Raw genomic sequence first — 12,408 nt, 5'->3', positions numbered from 1 at the left:
AATTAACAAATATCACAGTTTGAGATATTCCTTAATATAGTCACGTTTGTGCACATATCCCTCTGAGAGAAGCAGACTAGCATAATGGTTGAAGCACAGGCGTTACAAACAGACCACAGGTGGTATGACTCCCAACTCCCCTGTTTACCAGCTGGGGCAAGTTGTTTTCCTTGCTGTGATGCAGTTTTCTTGTCTAATAATGCTTACTTACCTCGAGGCCATGGTGAGGATTTAGCTAATACATGTTAAATGCTTACAGCAGTGCCTGCCAAGTAGAAAGTACCTATTCAATAAATGCCAACTATTATTTCACTTGAAATATTTCTCAAAGCAGATCACTTTGTTGAAGTACAATTATTAGCTCAGAAGTTATTAAATGTTTATAGCTTTTAATACATTACTAAACTAAATCATTAAAAGATTGTATTAATTTATACTAGCAATATTATATGAGTACCATTTCAACACATCTTAATCAGCATTCACCACCCAAATTACATTAAAAATAATAATTTAACAATAATTCCTTGTGGATTTTTTTGCATGCACTTTATTATGCAAAGAATTTAATTGCATTTAACTGCCAGTGCCTTATTTTTCTAATCCTTTTATTTGAATTTCCAAAATAGTTACTTGATGCTAGTATGTCATTTCATCCTTTGCTTGTCTTAATTCAAGACCCATTTTACTCAACTTTCATTTTTCTACATCTTGAGGTAGCCTTCTTTCATATACATATATGATCATTTTATTCAGATTTAGGTATGTTTCAAAATACACAAAGTGCTTGGGTACAGCGCAACTCTCTAAAAGATAATGAAAATCTACTTAAGTTCTACACCTACTCTGTGTAAAAAAGGATTGCCCAGAACAGGAAGAAATGTGATATATATGATTAATCATTCATGGATCGCAATCAGTACAATCTGGTTTTTTTTTTGAGACAGAGTCTCACTCTATTGCCCAGGCTGGACTGCAGTGGTGTAATCTCAGCTCACTGTGACCTCCGGCTCCCAGATTCAAATGATTCTCCTACCTCAGCCTACCAAGTAGCTGGGATTATCGGCGTGCACCACCCACCTGGCTAATTTTTTGTATTTTTAGTAGAAAAGGGGTTTCAGCATGTTGACCAGGCTGACCTCAGGGGATCCGCCCGCCTTGGCCTCCCAAAGTGCTGAGACTATAGGTGTAAACCACTATGCCTGGCCTACATAATCTTTTAATCAGGAAAAGTATCACTGAACAAGGTAGTAGGGATGATAGACCACCTGAAGTGACAGAACACTGCTGAAGGGATAGATCTGGGATCCACCCTCAGCTTACTCACTAACTCCTGCCTCTCACATTGCTTGTCTGAAAAATAAAGGGGGTTGGACAAAATAAGAGGTATCTTAAAGACTTCTGCTTGGCTTCATGCTCTTCTTCAAAAGTCCAAATTCCACTTATCATTCCATATTGAACTCAGATGTCCCCTTATGCGTGAAGTCTTTCAATATTCTCCACATTCTCATATTTCCTTTTCTTTGTTCTAATATTCTCAGCCCATACCTCTACCTAAGCACTGCTCAACACTGAAACAGAATTTGTCCTCCCTTAAATCACCAAAGGTCCTGAGGGAAGGTACCATATCAGTGCCTGCTATTAAATATGGTACTGGAAGTCCTAGTCAGAGCAATTAGGCAAGAAAAAAATAATAAAAGGTATCCATATTAAAAGGAAGAACTAAAATTATCTCTGTTCACAGATGACATAATCTTACATGTAGAAAACCCTAAAGATTACACACACACACACACACACACACACACACACACACACAGAATAAACAAATTCAGCAAAGTTGCAGGATACAAAATCAACACAAAAAATTCAGTTGTGCTTCTGTATACTAACAACAAACAATCTGAGATGGAAATTAAGAAAACAATCTCATTCACAATAGCATCAAAAAGAATAAAATACTTCGGAATAAACTCAATAAAGAAGGCAAAAAACTTGCACAAACTATACAACATTGCTACATGGAAACACATTCCATGTTCATTGATTGGAAGACCTAATACTGTTAAAATGTGTGTACTACCCAAAGCAATCTACGGATTCAATGCAATTCCTATCAAAAGCCCAATGGCACTTTTTTTTTTTTTTTTTTTTTTTTTTGCAGAAATAGAAACAAAATATTTTAACATTCTTATGGACTCTCAAAAAACCCTGTGTTGCCTATACAACCTTAAAAAAGGTTGAAGATTTTGTACTTCTTAATTTCAAAACATTACTAAGCTATAGTAATCAAAACAATGTGGTATGTCCAAGCACAGTGGCTCACAACTGTAATCCCAACACTTTGGGAGGCCAAGATGGGTGGATCACTTGAGGTCAGGAGTTTCAGACCAGCCTGGCCAACATGGTGAAACTCCATTTCTACTAAAATACAAAAATTAGCCAGGTATGGTGGTGCTCACCGGTAGTCCCAGCTACTCAGGAGGCTAAGGCAGGAGAATTGCTTGCACCTGGGAGGCAGAGATTACAGTAAGCTGAGATCGCACCACTGCACTCCAGCCTGGGTGAGAGAGCTAGACTCCCATCTCAAAAAACATAAAAAACAAACAAACAAACAAAAAACAATGTGGTACTAGTATAAAGACAGACAAATAGACCAATGGAAAAGAACACTGAGTACAGAAATAAACCTTCACGTATACAGCCAAATAATCTTCAACAAGGGTGCCATGAATACACAGTGGGGAAAAGGACAGCTTCACTGACAAATGGTGCTGAGAAACTGTGTCTCCACATGCAAAAAAAAATAAAACTGGACCTTTACCTTACACCATATACAAAAATTAACTCAAAATGGATTAAAAATATAAACATGAAGACCTAAAACCAGGCCAGGCACAGTGGCTTACACCTGTAATCCCACCACTTTGGGAGCTAAGGCAGGCGGATCACTTGAGCTCACAAGTTTGAGACTAGCCTGGGCAACATGGCAAAACACGGTCTCTACAAAAAAATACAAAAGAAAAAAAAAATTAGCAAGGCACAGTTGTATGTGCCTGTAGTCCCAGCTACTGGTAGGGGTGCTGAGGTGGGAGGATCACCTATGTCTGGAAGGCAGAGGTTGTAGTGAACCTAGATCATATCACTACACTCCAGCCTGGGCAACAGAGCCAGACCCTGTCTCAAAACAAAACAAAAAACAAAAAAAGGCCTAAAACCATAAAACTCCAGAAGAAAACACAGGAGAAAAGCTTTATGACATTGGTTTCACAATGATTTTCTGGATATGACACCAAAAGCACAGGCAACGAAAGCAAAAGTAGACAGAAGGTATGGCATCAAATGTAAAAACTTCTGCACATCAGAGGAAACAATTAACAGAATAAAAATAGGCAACCTATGGAATTAGAGAAACTAATGGCAAATCATGTATCTGATGATAAGCAGTGAATATCCAGAATATACAAAGAACTTTCACAACTAACAAAAAAACAAGTAACCTGATTACAAAGTAGACAAAGGACCTTTATAGATATTTCTCCCAAGAAGACATACGAATGGCCAACAAGCACATGAAAAATACTCAACATTACAAATTATTAGAAAACTGTGAAGCAAAACCACAGTGAGATATCAGGTCATACCCATTAGGATGGCCAGTGTCAAAACCCAGAAAATAATAAATGTTGATGAGAAAGCAGAGAACCCTTGTGCACTACTGGTGAGATTTTAAAACAATGGAGCAGCTGCTGTGGAAAACAGGATGGTGGTTCTTCAGAAACTTAAACATAGAATCACCATGTGATCCAGCAATCCCACTTCTGGGGTATAAATCCTAAAGAAGTGAAAGCAGAATCTTGAAGAAATGTTTGCACACCCATGTTCACTGCAGCATTATTCACAATAGCCAAGAGGCAAAAGCAGCCCAAATGTCCGTCGACAGATGAATGGATAAAAAAAATTGGCATGCCTGTACAGTAGAATATTATTCATCTTTTTTAAAATAAGAAAATCCTGTTATATTCTACAACATGGATGAAACTTGTATGCTAAGTGAAATAAGCCAGTCACAAAAGGACAAATACTGTATGATTACACTTATATGTAATATCTAGAGTAGTCAAAATCATGGAAAGAGTAGAATTGTGGCTAACAGGGAATGCAGGGAGGGGGAATAGGGAGTTGTTCTACGAATATGGAGTTTCAGTTTTTAAAGATGAAAGAGTTCTAGCTATCTGCTATACAACAGTGTGAATACTGTTAACATTACTGACCTGTATATTTAAAAATGGTTAAGATGGTAAACTATATATTATTTGGTTTTTGCTAAAATTAAAAATGAAAAATAAAGCCAAAAAATCTCACTGCCTGGCATCGGGCACATGTTAACAAAAAACATAAAAGGAATAAACTCTCTCCTCCTCAAGGCTGATAACATGGCTTTACAATCAGATATAAGAAGCGACTACAGAAACAAATAAATGTTTTGTAATTACTCAGGAATAAGGAGTCCAATACTAATCATGCCAAAACAAAAACTACCGAAAAAGAGGGAGGAGATTTTTTTCTAAAGTTCAAATTAAAAAAAAAAAAAACTGAATAACTCATTCATAGGCCGATTTGTTCAGTTACCTACATTTTTGTGGCTAACTTAGTCTGGGTGTTACTCAAAATTAGGTCACCTTGTAAAAGCAAAGTGTGTAGAAGACACCACCTTCTCCTAATTTTCTTCTTGGTTAAAATTACCTCCATAAGGACTGAGTAGGTAAAGATTTGTGCTGTTAATAGTCTGGCATGTTAGTTCAGAAACTCAGTTTGGTCTGGATCCAAAATGACTTTTTAGAAATTACTGATCTTCTCCATCTGCTGCCATCCCCTTGGGCTCATATCCACACACACACAAATGTAAAATCCAAACACCCCCCACAACTCCAAATTTCTAAGCATGAAGGTCACATTGGATAATACACTATATTAAGGGGTTGGCAGAAGGCAAATTACACAAATGAACAGGGGAATTCAGTGAAAACAAATGATTTATCATCATTACGAAAATCTAGTCACCTACTAAGCATCCAATATAGTAGCCAATAGCCACACGAGACAATTTAATTAGAAATATGGTAGAAAATTCAGTTCCTCAGACACACAGCTACATTTCAAGTGTCCAAAAACCACATGAGCTAGAGGCTACCCTATTGAACAGCAGAGATATAGCATATGACATATATGTATAAGATGAAATACATATTATCATCATCACTTCTATTGGATAGTGTTGAAAACTAGGCATCCAGTCCGTGGTGTGCGTGCCAAATATGAATGCTTACTGAGTTACTGATTTAAAGACCTCGTCCCCTTTTCATGTCATTCTTGACTTTTCATCACATAAAAAATGAACATTTCTTTCTATTATATTTTTGTTTAAGATGTGTTGTTTTGTTTCACTGACAAGGATCCATGCAATGAAAATAGAAAATATTTTGTGGAGGGAGGAGGACAAGATGTCTGACTTGATGCAACTGGGAAGTGCCTCTCCCACCAAGAGAAACCAAAATATCAGGTAAACCATCACGATCTCTTGAGCGGAAAAACTGAGTGCTGATAGAAGGGTGATATAGACATTGAGGTGGAAGAGGAAGTTGGGAACCCTGCATGGAGTTGCCAAGCACTGGGACCAGCTCCAGGCCTTAAATAGGTCGTGATGAAGGGGTGAGCGAAGGAACTGCAAGGCAACACTCTCCTGCTGTGGACCTCCAAGATCCTAGCTACAAGAGCTCCCACCACCCTCACAGATATTCGGATTGGCAAGGGGAGCTGCCCAGAGAGTAGACAGAGGCAGAGTTTGAACCTGCATGGAGCCCAGAAGGTTTTGCATGGAGGCAGCTGCAGCAAAACACGACTATCAACAACCATTTCCCTGTGGCTCTAACCTCTGCTGACCCCCAAGGCCAGGAGAGAGCAGGGCTATCTTTCCCATGAGACCAGGGTGACTCTAATCTGCCACGCCTCTTTCTCTGCCAGTCCCTCCCAAGTCTTCTGGCTGGCTGCTCCCATAAAAGCATACACATAGCACAGCTTCCACTGCCCCTCCTGAGTGCTTTGCTGGTGGCCTAGGAGCACTTCAGCCCCCCTGCACAGCCTGTGCTCAACCCCAAGAGGTCAGAGGACAAAGCCATAGGTCTGGTCCGAATCCCCCAGAGTTCGGACACACAGCTGGGGAATATCCAACCGAGATCTGTGGCCAGAGCTAGATTGGGGTAAGAGCCCCTACTCTCCAAACACTGAGAAATATAAGGTGCGGGTTTGTAGGCCAGAGCAGGAGCAGAACATGCTTCCGTCTGCAAGACCAGCCAGGGAAAGGTGTAGCCTGTTGGTCGGCCATAGCCTCTGCCAGAAGGAGCCCCACAACCCAGAAGAACCAACAGCTCAGCAATCTGGGTGCAGATGGAATGGGACAAAACTAGCTGGTCAGGCCAGCTTCTAGGATAGACACCGTAAGGAGATCCTATTGTGGAAGCACTAGTGGAATGGTCCCCACAGCCATCTGCTAGGGGAAAAAAACCCAGGCTGCAGTCACCACACCAGCGGCATACCCACAGCAACACTGCCCTGCCCAGGGATCCTCACCCTTGACCTACTGCATCAAGGGGCCACCTGTTGACATATCCCGCAACCTGCTCTGACTCTGCCAAGCACAGAGGACCAGTGGGTCCCCAGGGACCTGTGGGTCTCCTGGTAACCTAAACTTTGGCTTGGGTGACACTAAGGGAAGGGAGAACACAACCTACCAGCACCCCACTTTGGGACTAAGAAAACATGAGCATGGCACCAGTGATTGGAGGGGGCTCTCCAAGACCCAGGAATGGATTTGGTGAGGAGGTTATCTCTTGCCCACCCCGTCTAACTCACCCCAGAGTACTGCTGTGAATGCACCAAAATATAAGAGGCATGTGACTGAGAGCCTATCTACCAGCCCTTACTCTTTTTTAAAAATTAATTTTTTTATTTATCAGCCTACATCATGCTTTTTCTTTTTTAACGATTTTTTTAAATTAAAAATTCTTTCTCTTTGCCCTTACTCTTAAGAGCCACGTACTAGGGCCGGGCGCGGTGGCTCAAGCCTGTAATCCCAGCACTTTGGGAGGCCGAGGTGGGTGGATCACGAGGTCAGGAGATCGAGACTATCCTGGCTAACATGGTGAAACCCCGTCTCTACTAAAAATACAAAAAAAACTAGCCGGGCGTGGTGGCGGGCACCTGTAGTCTCAGCTACTTGGGAGGCTGAGGCGGGAGAATGGTGTGAACCCGGGAGGCGGAGCTTGCAGTGAGCCAAGATCACGCCACTGCACTCCAGCCTGGGAGACACAGCGAGACTCCGTCTCAAAAAAAAAAAAGAGCCACGTACTAGATCACAGCCTTAATTAAACCACCAAACATAAATTCTTTCACCATACATCACCAGTGAAACCCAATGCAGGAATCTAACCACAAAGAAAGATCCCGCACAGAGCCTTGACCCTCTGAAAGCACTCAGGAATGAAGTCAATCGACTATAGGCAGCATACTCCAGTCAAACCCTCAAGGGAAATAAAGAATATAAAAACAAAAAGCCCCATCCAAACAACAGCCATTTCAAAATGATAAGGCAACACCAGCCCTCTCATATGAGAAAGCATCAGCACAAAAACTCCGATGATTAAAAAAGTCAGTGTCTCCTTACCTCTAAATAATTGCACTAGCTCCCCAGCAATGTCTGGTTCCTAACCAGATTGAAATGGCTAAGAGAGACGACAGACATAGAATTCAGAATCTGTATGGCAAAAAACCTCAATGAGATACAGGAGAAAGTTTAAACTGAATCCAAGGAAGCCAGCAAAATGGTCCTGGAGAGATGACATAGTAATTTTTAAAGAAAGAAACAAACTGAACTTCTGGAATTTAAAAATTCACTACAAAATTTCATAGTACAGTTGGAAGCCTAAAGAACAGAATAGACCATGCTGAGAAAAGAATCTCTGAGCTCGAAGACCAGTCCTTCAAATCAACTCAGTCAGACAAAAATTTAAAAAAAAATTTTTTTTTAATGAACAAAACCTGAGAGAAACATGAGATTATGTATCAGGGGAACCACCCCCACAATATTTTAACGTAAGTTCTTTTCTATTTCCCTAAGTGTCAGCCGGTCTAAGAAATAAAGGGAAAGAGTACAAAAGAGAGAAATTTTAAAGCTGGGTGTCTGGGGGAGACATCATATGTTGGCAGGTTCCGTGATGGCTCCTGAGCCGTAAAACCAGCAAGTTTTCAATAGCAATTTCCAAAGGGGAGGGAGTGTACGAATAGGGTGTGGGTCACAGAAATCACATGCTTCAAGGGCAACAAAAGATCACAAGGCAGAAGGTCAGGGTGAGATCACAAGGTCAGGGCAAAACTAGAATTGCTAAGGAAGGTCCATGTCCCACTGGGCACACATTGTCACTGACAAACATCTTAACAGGGTTCAAGAGCAGAGAACTGGTCTGACTACAATTTGCCAGGCTGGAATTTCCTAATCCTATCAAGCCTGGAGGTGCTGCAGGCCAGGGTGTGTTTCATCCCTTATCTGCAACTGCATAAGGCAGACACCCCAGAGCAGCCATTTCAGAGGCCCCCCTGGGAATGCATTCTTTTCCCAGGGCTATTAATTATTAATATTCCTTACTGGGGAAAGAATTCAGTGATATTTCTCTTAGCTGCTTTTTGGTAATAAGAGAAATATGGCTCTGTCCTGTCCAGCCCACAGGCAGCCAGACTTTAAGGTTATCTCCCTTGTTTCCTGAAAATCGCTGTTATCCTATTCTTAAGGTGCCCAGATTTCATATTGTTCAAACACACATGCTTTACGAACAATTTGTGCAGTTAACGCAGTCATCACAGGGTCCTGAGGCAAGATACATCCTCAGCTTCTGAAGATGACGGGATTAAGAGATTAAAGACAAGCATAGGAAATTATAAGAGTATTGATTGGGGAAGTGATAAATGTCCATGAAATCTTCACAATTTATGTTCTTCTGTCACGGCTTCAGCAGGTCCCTCCGTTTGGGGTCCCTGACTTCCCGCAACATCTATATAAAGAGACCAAACCTACAACTCATTGGCATTCCTGAGAGAGGAAAAGAGAGAGTAAGCAACTTGGAAAACATATTTGAGGATATAGTCCACAGAAATTTCCCCAATCTCACTAGAGGGGTAGACATGCAAATTCCAGAAATCTAGAGAACATCTGCAAGATATTATACAAGACAACCATCCCAAAGACACGTAGTCATCAGATTCTCCAAAGTCAACAGGAAAAAAAAAAATCATAAAGGTGGTTAGGGAAAAAGGCCAAGTCACTTACAAAGGGAACCCCATTAGGCTAACAGCAGAGTTCTCAGCAGAAACTTTACAAGCCAGGAGAGACTGGGGATGTATATTCAGCATCCTTAAAGAAAAGAAATTACAACCAAGAATTTTATATCTTGCCAAATTATGCTTCACATGGAAAGGAGAAATGAAATCCTTTCCAAACACGCAAACACTAACGGAATTCATTACCAGTAGACCTGCCTTACAAGAAGTACTTAAGGAGAGAGTTCTAAATGTGGAAAGGAAAGAACAATATCTGATACCACAAAAACACACTTAAGTACATAAGCTACAGATCCTACAAAGCAATTACATAATTGAGTCTACAAAACAACCAGTTAATAACAAAATGACAGGATCAAATCCTTACATATCAATATTAACCTTGAACATAAATAGTCTAAATGCCCCATTTAAATGGAACAGACTGGCAAGACCCAACCATCTATCTTCAAGAGACCCATCTCACATGTAACACCCATAGTCTCAAAATAAAGAAATGGAGAAAAATCTATCATGCAAACAGAAAGCAAAAGACAGCAAGGTAACTATTCTTACATAAGACAAAATAAGCTTTAAACAACACAGTCAAAAAGAATAAAGAAGGGCATTACATAATGATAAAAGGTTCAATTCAGTACTACTTAACTATCCTAAATAAATACGCACCCAACACTGGAGAATTCAGATTGATAAAACAAGTACTTTTAGAAAGATATCAAATTAATAATCAAACATTGCCCCCAGAGGAACTAGAAAAACAAGAACCTCAATGCTAGCAGAAGAAAACTAAAATCAGAGCAGAACTGAATGAAGTTGAGATGCAAAAATACATACGAAAGATCAATGAAACCAAAAATTGGTTTTTTGAAAGCATAAACAAGATACCCTGCTATCTAGATTAATAAAAAGAGTAACAATACAAATAAGTAGAATCAGAAAAGACAGACATTACAGTTGATCCCACAGAAATACAAAAGATCCTCAGAGACTAACTACTAAAACATTTCCATGCACTCAAACTAGAAAACCTAGAGGACAGCCTGTGCAACACAGTGAGAACCCATCTTGACAAAATATTAGAAAGTTAGCCTGGCATGGTGGCATGCACCTATAATCCCAGCTACTCAGGAGGCCGATGCAGGAGAATCACTTGAACCTAGGAGGCGGAGGTTGCAATGACCCGAGATTGTGCTGCTGCACTCCAGCCTGAGTGACAGAGCGAGGTTCTGTTTCAAAATAAATAAATAAATAAATGAAAGAAAAGGAAGGAGGGTAGGGAGGAAGGGAGGGAAAGAAGGAGAGAGAAAGAGAGAAAGGGAGAGAGAAAGAAAGAGAAAGGAAAGGAAGAAAGGAAAAGAAAAAAATCTGGAAGCAATGGATAAATTTTTCATTGTTCAAGTTCTATTCAATTCTTATACACAAAAGGAGCATCTACATGTCATTTAGTGTTTAGAGGATTAATTTATAAACTCATGGATTCCACAGAGTAGTTGATAAAGAAATGACTTAAGAGCCTTTATAAAAAACTTATTTTTCTTACTTGTAAAATAGCAACCACAAGGTGAAATTGTTTTTTTAAACAATAACAATGACGACAACAAAAAACACCTACTAGGGAGAAAAAAGAATAATTCCCCACTAATACAAATTCATTCTCTATTGTACTAAACTTACACATTCAAATTATAGTTTCACCTTCATTTAAAATAAGTTAATTCACTTCTGGCTGTTAGTTTGAATTACTGAAAAGGTTTAAACTTTTCTTTTTAATTGTGGACAAGTCCAATTAACCAGTAAAAAATTTCCAACAATGCTTGGAAAATGTTTCACCCATAAACCAATTTCCTCAAGATGTAAGCAAGTTGTGGAAAAAAGAAAAACAATGAAAATATGGTGAACATGGTAGCTTCAAAAAAAAAAAAAAAAAGCAAACTATGAAGCTTAGCCCATGTTTGAGTTCAAGAAATGCTTATAAGCAGAACACTACTGACCTCTTGTGTATCAAGAATGTAACATAACGCAAGTGCCAAAAATGGTACCTCCTAAAACTACTGAAAGACAAGGTTTAAGTAGCTTGTTTTCCCATCCAGGTAGGGAACTATTAGAGCAGAGGATACCTGCCTGAGTGCCTTTATATGTTTGTTGTCTCAAAACTTTTTACTGAATCAATAAAGCTGATTAATTTGATTTTTTTATTGTTGCTGAAAATATATAGCAGATAATGCAACAAATTAAAGTAATACATTTAGGACTTTTAAAAACTCTCATTTATTTTGGTGAGCCTAAAAAGCAAAACTTGGAGAGTTTCCATTTTAGTGCTGACCATCCAATCTGTCCTGTCTTCAAATGCAGAAGTGCTTAAAACCAGCAAAGGCAAAACAAGTTAGGACTTGACTGCCTTAGCCTTACACTACATTGCTTGAAGCAGTCTTTTAATCTGTTAAGTGACCTAAGAACATAATCCCAGCAGTTTGGGAGGCCGAAGCAGACGGATCATGAGGTCAGGAGATCGAGACCATCCTGGCTAACACGGTGAAACACCGTCTCTACTAAAAATAAAAAATAAAAAAAATTAGGCGGGCGTGGTGGCGGGCACCTATAGTCCCAGCCACTCGGGAGGCTGAGGCAGGAGAATGGCGTGAACCCGGAAGGCGAAGCTTGCAGTGAGATCACGCCACTGCACTCCAGCCTGGGCGACAGAGCGAGACTCTGTCTCAAAATAATAATAACGATAATAATAATAGTTTATGGTAAATCTTTGTTCGCCATCAGATTTCATCCAAGTTTTCTCTGCTTGATAAATATTCCACTTGTAAGACCGAATCTGATGGTACAGGTAAGGAAAGACATAGCTAAGTCTACAGTCTTTGGTTTTCTGGTTTAGAACACTTTCTCCCCTCCCCTACTCCAAGAATAGACCTAAAAAGTAGAAGTATAAAGATGTTCCACTTTTAATGCAGAAATGTAGACAATTAGCTAGTTAGTACTGTCAGTTGCACCCGCCCACCACCTCAAAAC

The sequence above is a fragment of the Macaca fascicularis genome, chromosome 17, assembly GCF_037993035.2.
Source record: "Macaca fascicularis isolate 582-1 chromosome 17, T2T-MFA8v1.1".
NCBI classification, from domain to species: Eukaryota; Metazoa; Chordata; class Mammalia; order Primates; family Cercopithecidae; genus Macaca; species Macaca fascicularis.
This window is presented reverse-complemented; position numbering follows the sequence as displayed.